The sequence below is a fragment of the Patella vulgata genome, chromosome 3 (assembly GCF_932274485.2).
Source record: "Patella vulgata chromosome 3, xgPatVulg1.2, whole genome shotgun sequence".
NCBI classification, from domain to species: domain Eukaryota; kingdom Metazoa; phylum Mollusca; class Gastropoda; family Patellidae; genus Patella; species Patella vulgata.
In genome coordinates, this window is record NC_065881.2 from 25,112,986 (window position 1) to 25,124,962 (window position 11,977).

At 38.1% G+C, this 11,977-nt stretch overlaps 1 long non-coding RNA gene across 1 annotated transcript; it reads left to right on the forward strand.

Moving 5' to 3' along the window:
- Nucleotides 1–6,338: 6,338 nt before the first annotated feature.
- Nucleotides 6,339–7,815, forward strand: LOC130012324 (uncharacterized). The gene is made up of 3 exons (XR_008787745.1): nucleotides 6,339–6,401; nucleotides 6,955–7,050; nucleotides 7,792–7,815. It is a non-coding gene; the product is annotated as an uncharacterized LOC130012324 (long non-coding RNA).
- Nucleotides 7,816–11,977: the final 4,162 nt, after the last annotated feature.

Here is an 11,977-nt window from a genome sequence, read left to right on the forward strand (position 1 = left end):
AAAAGATCCGACGCAGTATTCACCATGCAAGATGGAACACTGGGCACAATAACGTTGGAGGAACACGAGCATGAAAAAGATCTTGGCATTTATGTTGACAACAAGCTATCCTCCAAAGAACACGTAGCAAAAAGTTCAGCAAAAGTCAATAGAGTTGTTGGCATTATTCGACGCACCTTTGACTTTCTCAGCAACGACCTATTTGTACACCTGTACAAGAGCCTTGTGCGCCCGATCCTAGAATACGGACACTCGGTGTGGCAGCCGCACCACAAAACCCTCTGTAATGATGTGGAAGACGTACAACGACGAGCAACCATGCTGTTGGCAACACTGAGAGACAAACCAGTTCCCCGATAGACTGGCGACTCTAAGACTACCCACTCTGGAGCATCGCAGAAACAGATGCGATATGACCGACCTGTACAAGTATATCCATGGGATCTACGTTTCAGATCGACCTAAATTTGAGATCACTAGTGGCCGCGCAACAAGGGGGAACAGTCTTAAGATCAACAAACATCGCTGTAGGCTAGACGTTCGCAGCGGAACATTCTCTCAGAGAGTGGTCAGCATGTGGAATGACCTCCCGGAGGCCGTGGTGAGAGCACCATCTGTGAACAGCTTCAAAAGCAGACTCGATGGTCATTGGAAAGAACTGGCAAGTGTCTACAACCCAACCTGCCAGTCCTAAATTATGTAAACATGTAGTTTTTAACTATTGTCACACGTATCAGTGCCACACATGCCACACCAACAGAATGCAAGTTTAGTTAACTGGAGTGACGAACAAGCCATTTAAGGCTTCAAACATCTAATACGTCAAGGTCAAGGTCAGGTCATTGTCTTTGGACGTGCTTATGATTGGCATGAACAGTAGGTGTGTCTTATATCACGTGGTTACGTCACGTGATCTTGGGTACATAGAACCTTGTCTTGCCCAGTAGCAGTGGAGTTGAGTCGTGTAAGACAGAGACCATTTCTCCAGTCGACTTCACTGACGAGTTTGATCCCGACTTATAGGGAGCGACACAGTGAGCCATTTTAGGAGGGTTATAGAGAGCCCTTTTAAGAGCGTTATAGAGAGAGCCCTTTTAGGAGCGTTATATGAATGCTCGTTAAGGAGCGTTATAGACAGCCCTTTTGTAGGAGCGTTAAGATTATCGAGCTCTGAGGCGAGAACCATTTTGAGAGCTCCTTTAGGAGCCTTAAATTATAGACAGCCCGATAAGGAGCGTTACAGAGAGCCCTTTTGTATGAGCGTTAAGATTATCGAACTCTGAGGAGAGAGCCATTTTGAGAGCCGCAGCTAGGAGCGCGATTCGAGAGCCCGACAAGCGTACGACGGAGAGAGCCTTTGCATAGGCTACTTAGAGTACAATAAAGAGAGTTGCTGATTAATCTGGTGTTAGTCTTTCTGAGCCAGCTGCTTGGTTGGCTACTCCCACACCTCTACAGTAGTGAACCCTCAACGGAACTAACGGATAGAGCCGGGCCCCACTCTACCACAGTAATCCGCTCACTACAATAGTTTGTTTGACTTAGATAAAAAAAACCCAAAAAAAACGCACTTATTCAAATATCATTTATCATCGTTTTGTCTATTTTGTTTATTTTCCCTCAAGTTCAAATCTAACACTTGAAATCAAAACTTTATTACGATTTTCCTTTAATAGCAATCCCTAAAACAACTTGTTGACCTCATGTTCTCATGACCCGGATTCGGAACAAACTTGTTGGGTTTATTAATCAAAGGGTGCGTGCAGGCTGTATCAAAACCACCTAAATATCAATACCAGAAAATAGGGATAGGGCAGACTCACTGTACATACATATTCTTTTAAACTAGCTTTGGTGGCTCGACGATGTTTATATCTTCACATTGAAAGATAACTAAGTATTAACATGCTAAAGTTCATAAACTTTCTATGTTGCATTATCGAGTTATCACACCTCAAAGTGTACAGCATCCGGATTCGAGGCGAAGTTTGTGGTTTCAGTAAACAAAGGTACGTCCAAGCTAAATCAAAAAGAACCTAAAAGGTATTTAACAGTAGGAGGAAACCGGAGGACCCGGAGAAAACCCATGAGGTTGGAAAGGCGACCTACCCCGTCATGTACAAGCGAGGAATTGATACCGCGCCAGTTGACTCAATGACCGACCTTATGATCAAATGCGAACGCATTAACTATTCGGCTACCAAAATCCCTACTGTGCTTTCAAAAACAGAGAAAACTTTGTTTTGTCTGCTTAGAAATTTGATGTACAGTAATGTTGTTACACTATCACTGGACACCTGAAAACTACATGCCGCAATTCTTAACGCATGGTCTTGAAACTTTGCATACTTATTTCTATACCCTAATAATTTTTCCTATTGTCTTTGGTACGTGCCCAACCTTCAGGGTCAGAGCCACTCCCATTTTGTCTTTGGGTGTATGTGTGTTTTGCCTACAGACCGCAATTCTTAATGGATTGTTTTGAAAACTTTTCATATATATATTCCTTATATTCCTTATATTGCAGTCATTTCATAATCTTGACTTCTCGCCGCGGGAGAGCGAGAAGTCGAGGGTGAGAACACGAGGGAGCGAGAAGTCGAGTGCGAAAACGCGAGGAAACAGGGCGAGAATGCGAGGATCTCGCCCCCCCCCCCCCCCGAGAAAACAGGATTATTTTCACCTTGACTTCTCGATCCCTCGTCCCTCGAGTTCTCGCTCCCTCGCGTTCTCGCCTTTGGAAATCCCTGTGTTCTCGCACTCTCGCTTCGTCACAATCTCGACTTCTCGCGCCCTCGTCTTCTCACCCGGGAAGTGCAATGTATACGCATATCCACCGACTACCGTATCGGCATTTATATCTGGACATGGATTCAAATAGACAGAAACGTTTGGGCTTCTAGAAAGTTTAATAGTCCTAACCAATTTTAATCACTTCTTGCACAGATAGTATTGTATTCTATACTCAATTTTAAGTCTTCAGTCGAATCTTTCTTTGCTCTCTAACTTGATCTACGTTCATCGGGTTTTTTTTCTATGCGTGGTTACCCCTTGTCAGTGGTGTAGGATGGAGAGCCTGGCAAGGTACAACGTATAGTCATTCGAATGGGATAAAAAAAAACGATGTCCTATGTCCGGAATCGAAATGAAGCGAGAGTTACGGTGGCTCAGTGAGTATGACGTTTACTCTCTAAATTCATCAAAGTTCATCGGATTTTTCTGGAGATGTCCACCCTTGTCAGTTGTGAGGCCGCTTGAACGTGACAAGGATTGGGGTCGTCTTTCCAACCGTGTGGGGTTTTCTCCAGGTCCTCTGGGTTTCCCCCACTGATAAAGACCCCTACACGCAAGCAAATTATTGTAATAAAATTGTTAGTCCCGAAATGACCTGGTTTGTGTCGTTAACCCCAGTGCTCTCTCTCTCTCTCTCACACACACACACCCACACACACACAGAGCCATAGTTGTATTGCTTCGTATGTGAGAACTATATATTTTTACAAAGAGAGGACAAGTATTTATATTGTAGATAGAGGACTGTCATTAGCTTTACTCGGCACGGTGCCAGGTACGGCACGGTTAAATTTTCGTAGTGTAAATGCTATCCGGTCAGAACGGTTCTCAGTACGGATTACAGCGCATGCGCCAAATTAACCTTGAATTTCTTTCCCGCGAACTTTGACCGTTCTGTCATCGGTTCTGTCAAAGTGGCTGCCCAAACTAAATCAACCGCCATAATTGTTTTCATCCGGGTAATTTGCATATAGGGACTGAAATTAACTTTTCTTTGACGAGCTCCACATTTGGCGTGCCTGGCACGGTTCCGAGACCGGTTATTTTATAATAATGTAATCGGGTCAATTTCTTGAAATTTATCGCGGCCTGGTACCGTGCCGAGAACGACCAAGTGTAAACGGGGCTTTAGAAGCACATTTGATTTTTGAAAGACAGCACAGGAATGACAGGATGTGGTCAGGCTTACGATTGGATCAATTCCTTTCTTCGAGGAAGAACACAAAGGGTGTCAGTTAGATCGGTGGTGTCGGAGGACCATCCACTAGAATATGGCGTTCCCCAGGGCTCGGTCCTAGGGGCGGTTCTGTTTGCATTATACCTGACTCCAGTCGAGGGCATCATCAGCCGCCATGGTCTAAATGCTGTGATTTACGCTGATGACACCCAGCTCTACATCACTTGTGACTCTCGAACGGACTCGATTTCTGCCGGTCGTATTGAAGCCTGTGTAGATGAGATTGGTCTCTGGATGCGCGCAAACTTACTTGCACTCAATGACGATAAGACTGAAATTGTCCGTTTCTCATCGTGCAGGAAAAATGCGAGTCCGCAGGTTGTCCCGGGTGATGTACGAGTTGGTGAGGTGCTTGTTTCACCATCAGCTGCCGCTAGTGACTTGGTGGTGATGATGGACTCGGCTGGACTGATGGATGATCAGATCAAGAGTGTGTGTAGGGCTTCTCCCTCACTGTGGCGTATAGGGAGAATTTGGCATTTGTTAGACCAGGCCAGTACTGAGAAATTGGTGCATGGCTTTGTGACATCAAAGCTGGATTACTGCAACAGTCTGTTTTATGGTCTCCCGAAATACAAGTTAAAGAAATTACAACATGTTCAGAATTCCGCTGCTCGACTGCAGGGGCGGCTCCAGAGAGGGTGGGGGTGGGCCCTGCCCAGCTACATAAAAAAATTGAATGCCTTACATCAATGGAATTAAATCACAATGTGTTCCTACATCATTACAAAAATGATTTCTCTCTTTAAAAAGCTCAATTTGTATGTATGCCTATGTAATTTAGAGACGATGATGACAGATTTCCTTAACAGGAACCTGGCAAAACCCCCTCCTGCAAAAATTCCTGGATCTGCCCCTGGACTGGTGATCCGAAGGAAGCTGGAGCCTCAGGCAGAGATTACGCCTTACTTCGAGAGCTACACTGGCTCCCAGTTGATTCATTGCAAACTGTCTTGTATAATTTTCAAGTTAATACGCCATAGTGAGTCAGCGCCTTGCTACCTCACTGATATCATTAGTATTCAAGTTCCATCTTATCGGACTAGAAGCAGTCATGAGGTGAAGTTGCGACCCTTTTCCCACAAAACACATGGAAAACAAACCAGTGAGTTGTATGGCGATCGCGCCTTCAGTCGTGCCGCGCCTACTCTCTGGAATGAGCTGCCACTAAGACGTAGATCACTCACCAAATTCAGCCTGTTTAAATCCAACCTCAAAACATATTTATTCAATTAGACAATAATACTACTAGTCAATCTAATGTTTTTATAGGCATACATTTGTATATCTTTAATTGAGATTTTTTTTATGAGTTATTGATAGTTTTTATTCATTTATTATTATGTATATACATGTACTATGTGTAGTACGCCCATGTAAAGACGGTTGAGACAATTTGTGTGTGACGGTCTATAAACAATATATATTATTATTATTATTATTATTATTATACGGGTAACAGTCAGGCAACTTTAATATAACCAGAATACTAAAGAGATAGAAATTTATATATTAAAAATACAAAGAAAACAATTTGAAAATATATATATTACAGATGTACATTTTTGGCACAATAAAAGATTCAACAGCGCTTTATAGAAGCTTTACAGTCAAGGTGGGTAACGATCAGCTGGATCCCTAAACAGGCCGTCTGTGGTTCGATCCCGGTATTTTCCAGCATGGTTATGGATTGGACGAAAAACCCTAGGTCCTGTGTACACGTTGGCGTGCATGTAAAAAAACCCTTGACAGTTGGAATTCAATTGCTGTCCGGGCAAAATTTCCCACAAAGCAGATTCTACACACAACAGTTGAAAACCCCGCTTTTAACAATCTCGGTATATGCCGACACACGCCATTACGTATATATAGGCCTATATTTTGTTCATAATATAATGTGTTATGCCATATTTATCAAAACTATCCAGTTTTGGGATGAGAAAAATGGCCAGAACTAGTCGTTCCTCAGTGGATTTTATTACCTTTACAATCGAAAAGTTTATTATATGTTTTATATTCCTTGTATGAGGAGAGGGGTATTGGTTATACCTGTTCCCCAATCCGTTTTCATCCATTTGAAATAAAATATTGTTTACAAACAAAAGTGTTTAGTGTTGATTGATATAAAGTGAGGTCACAAACCCAAAGCTATCACCAAAAGTGTTCATTGATTTAGCCAACCACAGATTACAGATCACTTTTTGTGAAGTATTATCATGATACTTTTATCCAGACGCACTGTGGAAGAAATATACACTGCAAGCGTCTGGGTAACCCAGAGGCAAAATCACGTTGTGTCACTGGGCAACTCACAAACGGACAATTCAATTTTAAATTAGATGACGAAGAGAAGGGAGCTTGTTCTCTTTAGGTAGGTAGGAATAGGTTTTTCATTTATTATGTATTGTTGTGGCCTATATGTGACTTTTCTAAATTTTTGATTTTCTATTTTCTTGTACCTGTTTTTCAAAGTTGTGTTCGTTTTTTTTTTTAAAAAAAAAATCACTCTGCTGTACAATAATAGACTTTGTAGTAAAACCTCTAGCACAACATAAATTGTGTCGGCGGTAGCTCACGGAGAAAAAAATCAACAATGTTTGATAGTAATCATTACCCGATTTAGCATCAAATAAACAGATAAAAAAGAAAATCACAAATTTTGAAAACCCGGATAACAGAAAATATTTGTTTTTGAAAAATCAAACACCCGCGTTCTTGTCCCCATGCACCAAGAGGAAAGAAAAGTAATAGACTCATGTTTCATGGCTTGGAACAAAATGTGTGATGGCGCCGCAGTTTTTATCCCGTTGTATCGCCCCATCAAATTCTCCACATAGTATACCGACAGTATAATAAGTGACTGTTCGGGTTTGATCTTTTGTTCTTAATAGACCATGTCAAATTCAACCAATTTTTCATTATAGTCTCTAGAATGATCTCATTCAACAAAAAAGGTGGTAATTAAATACCATAAGGTAAAGAGATTGGAAGTAGACAAAATCTAGTATAATAAGTTACAGGTGAGCTTTTCTAGTGTTTGAGTATATATATTTAAACTATGCGCTCACATTTTCATGTGGACGTATTAATATTATGCCGTCGCCCCTGCCCATTCACAATTTGTTTGAACTTGAAATGAAACTGCCCAACAAAATACATTTTGTATGCAAATTGTGTAAAAGTATGTAATACCGTAATTGTGGACCCTCTAGAGGTCACAATTTTTATCCGATTTTGATGAAACTATATATAACCCAAAGATCTCGGTTCCTTTCGATATTCGCGCATATTGGACCATATCTTCCTGGATTATGGCCCCTGATTGTACAAAAAATCACATTATTTTTTTTACCTCATTCTCTGTCCATCTCTTGCAAAATGTGGGCGTATCTTACATGACAACCGCTTGTTTCAAAATTCTCTTCACTGAAGCTGTGTTTTGCTGGGATCGTTCGGCTGATCAGTGGTCATAAAGAGTAATTGGTACCTGTAATGTGGAAAGTCTTTCAAAAATAACATTAATTAAGCTGCGACTAAGTGACGTGTTTGAAGTGCGTCCAGCCTAAGCGAAATTTTCATTATAACTGATCTGATCCCGAATTTCTAATTCAGGGGAAATAACCACGTGTTATATTCATTTCAAGCCGATAAAGTATTTCATATCAAAAAAATATAGTCAAGATCAATAAGATAAACCACAGAAAAACGTGCACATATTTACAAGAGAGTTGCATACAAAATTATTCTGTTCTTAATTTCAGCATGGGCCATGATTTCAAGTTACCTCATTCAGCCATTGCTGAAAGATGTTTTTATTTAAACAAGTTGTTTGATGTGTGAATGATAGAGGTCAATGTACGTTGTATATTTATCTTATTCTGGACTGTCCTTATAAATGAATAAATGATTCTTTTGAAAAATGAATTGATGTCAGGTCAATATATATATTTTTCTTGGATTAGAACCAATATAATAATATATATATGTTTGTAGTAATGAGGTCGGAGTCATAATATCTGGCGCTAAGTTACCCTGCCCTACTTGCATTTTACTATTTTGTTTGTATGTTTACAGTATAAATTTGTTAAATAAAAATATTTCTGAAAAACTTCATGCCATATTTCATATGGGCGAGTTTACAAAAATTTAAATATTTTTGTTCTTTTGTATTAACAGATCAATGACAGAGATATGATTGGGTATATATAGGTCGTAGAGATGATGACCATATTGCTGGGTGAAGATGCTGGGACAGTTTTATATCATGGATCAGGTAATCTTAAAAGGCAAGTCCTGGTTGATTTTATCACCAACGCCAGAAATATCTAAACCAGTCCATGGTTTATAATATTCCTTATTATTTAGTAATTAAAAAGGTGAATATTAATTTTTAAAAAAAGTGCTGCTGTTCTCAACAGGTCTTATGTGTGGTTGGAAACTGTTTGGATGCCATTGTTGCAGGCTGGTTGCTACCCCCACTGTTTGCTATTAATCCTCTAATAAATACTAACATTTCCAAATGTAAATTTCAGCATTATTCTGGTCAAGTACATGTAAGTGGGAATAATAAGATGTTGTAGGTAGAACATTATAATTTTAATATTTTTGTATCTCTTCAGGTGTATGATGGTTCGATATATTTGCAACCTGGGGTGGAAAATGATAGATTGGCAATAACAAGGTTAGTTTTTAAATCTAACTAACCCGCTCCCCTTTTTATTGCAGCAATGTGTTAATTGCGAAATTCTGAATAAATTGTCCTAATTTGTAAATGTACAGCGAGACCTGGCAGGGACCAGGTGTATTGTCTTCAATCAGTATTCTTGGCTATGTGAAAAACTTAACTTTACGCATAATTTATTGAATGCCCATGATTGCCAAAAACCATTAATTTCTAACTTACGGAATACCCAATACTGCCAAATATCATAAATTTCTAATTTCGAAGGCAAGTTCTGTCCCCTTAAGAGCACCACTTCTCTATTAAAATCTAATGTCACTGGTACGGAAATGTTCGATAAAATGTTATATTGTAACATATGAACAAAGGATTACGAAAGTCTTCTAATATCTCTGTAAAAGATGACTCTCTTCAACACTTGACGTCACATCACGCGGCGTCAATCATTGGCTCAATGGCACGTGCGTTGTTTACATAAGACGTTACTGGTTCTGGCAGAATGTGGATTTTAATCATTTTAATACACATTTACACAAAATAGGAAATAATTTTTACCTACAAATACTTAAAACGTCTTCATTTATTTTTTTAATTCATAAAAAAAAATGTTTGAGAATTTAATTTGTCGGAGGAAAAATGGTAATTTTGGGGCTCATTAAGTCGCATCGATGTCATCTTTATCAGTGATTGTAACGGCCTAGCGAATATTCACTGCTGATCAGTGTGATGAACATATATTTGTAAATTTATATACAAATGAAGACAACATGTTGCAAACAACTACTACTGCCAATCCGCAGCTAATTACAAATATGTTAAGGAAATGAGTTGTAAAAGATAGAAATCTGCTGAAATCTACAATGAAATGCCATCACATTGTCAATTTGTTAACAATAATTTAAACATACATTATGCAAGAGCTAAATCTGCCTATTGCAGGTTTTTCTTTAGGCTTGAAATGTTATATAAACTATTAATTAGACATTAATTAACTTATCCAAACCATAATTAACTCTCAATGTCATCTTATGTGTCAGATTTTCACTGGATTGGAATCCAATCTGCTGCTCAATGCGCATTGATGAATAAATCCTAAAAATGGATAATTGAGACTATGTTTTTTATTGTACCAACTTTGATAATGATGATCGGGGCTAGGCTTAAAATTCAAAAGCTGTAATCCTGGTTCGTAGTGGAGCAATTTGACTGAAATATTTTACCATCTATTTACGTTATCTATCTTTTAACTATTATAGCGAGAACAGTCAACACTTTATCTAATCTCCCATAATGTATTTTTAACACATCAAACTTCATTATGTGACAGCCGTGGAAAACATGAATAAGCGATACAATCATGATAAATTATCAGGAAAAAATATATCCTTAAATATCACATTGGTAGTAACCTTATGTACTATTATTATGGCACTACAACATCAAAGCTGGTGATGAAAAAAACAATGAGACCAGCTACGATTGGTGACATTGTCTTTGTTTCAATCCTAGTCGCCATAATTCTACAATCGCCCTTATAGGATCACTGCAACATTGTGTACTGACTACTCCAGTTAAATCAAGTCATTTCAACATCACTTAAACATACATTACGCAAGAGCTAAATCTGCCTATTGTAAGTCTTTATTAAGGCTTCAGATGTTATAGAAATTATTAATTAAACCTTTATTTACACGACTAGCTCAAAATCAACTCTGTAGACCCTCCGATGGCTTGGATACAGATTGGATTTAAACAGTCGTACATTTTTTAAAAAATTATATCAAGAAATGGCAGACCAAGCTAACGTTTACCGTTAGTTACTAGCGTCACCATCGGCAACTGGTTTTGAAAGACCTACCAAACAAGGGTACTATAGCCATTGAGAATGTTACTTGATAACCGAGAATATGTGGGTGGAGTTGTCGTCTGTCAATCGAACGATCGTCAATTCTCGTAGACGGTACAGACACAGTTGATGTCTATTTCTAGTCCAAACTTCCAACAGTGACAACTCCATTCAGAATAAAGTAATTGGACTGAAATTTTCAATATTTTCTTTTTTATCATCTATTTTTTAAATTATAGCAAGAATTGCCAACTCTTTATTAAATTCTTAACTAATGTATCTTTAACTTTAAGATACCTCCCACAGGTTACATTGCTTTTGATTACCACTTACCCTCAACTTACAGGAAGTTACATATATTTAAAGATGCACTATTAAAGAGCTAAATCTGTCCATTGCAGGGTTTTTTTTGGCTTCAAATGTTATATAAATTATTATTTAGACATTTATTTACATGATCATTGGATAGCAGAGATTTAAACCGATTGAAATGCGATCGCCATTTAATGATTTAATTTAGAAATTTAGAAGCAAGGCTGAGTCTCAAGTAACATTGCTACGGTAATAAACAATATTTGCCAAATCTTGTCAAAACTTCAAACAGTAATAAAGTAATTTGAATGAAATTTTTTAATATTTAAATTTTGAATTATCTATTTCGAATCTTTATAGCAAGAACGGTCAGCTCTTAAACTAAATCTTACATAATGTATCTTTAAGTCAAATCTAATAGTTGAGTGACTAACTTAGGCTTAAGATTTCCTTTGATTATGGACCATCCTTGTGAACAAAATATAACCATGTGTTATTCTAAAAATGACTTAAGTAAATATCTACGAGACATTAAACCCCATTCCACTTAAAAGAATAGGTTTGATTTGATTCCGATATACATTGACTTTTAGTGAAGATTTCTATTCCAGTCACAAGATGAAACAGGTGTAAATGTTTTTGTATTTTGTATGCAGGTTACAATTGGTAACCTACTAATTTACTAACAATACTACCATACAACATGTTACATACCAGATGAATTTATTGGCGTTATAAAACGTCATTCTTACAGTCCAGATTACATTATAGAGACCATCCAGACTACAGGTGATCAAACAGAAGTGTTGTGACAATGTTGATCTGTTGAGGTTGTTTGGTTTTATTCCTGAGAGATTTTCTAGAGACATGTTTAGCTTTTTCAATGCAGCCGTTTGACCACACTTAATTTCCGGTACTCAAAAACTGTTCCTAGAGTTTATCTGAAAGCAGAGTATTTGTAGTGTCTGAAGATCAACATTATGAATTATCGTTTGGATAATTAAGATGTCATCGTTTTATAAAATAAAGTTCATCAGTTTAAAGAAACCGATTCTCCATATCTAAATATGTGTCATATTGTTGATCGGTTTGTGTTGTTGGCTTTTAT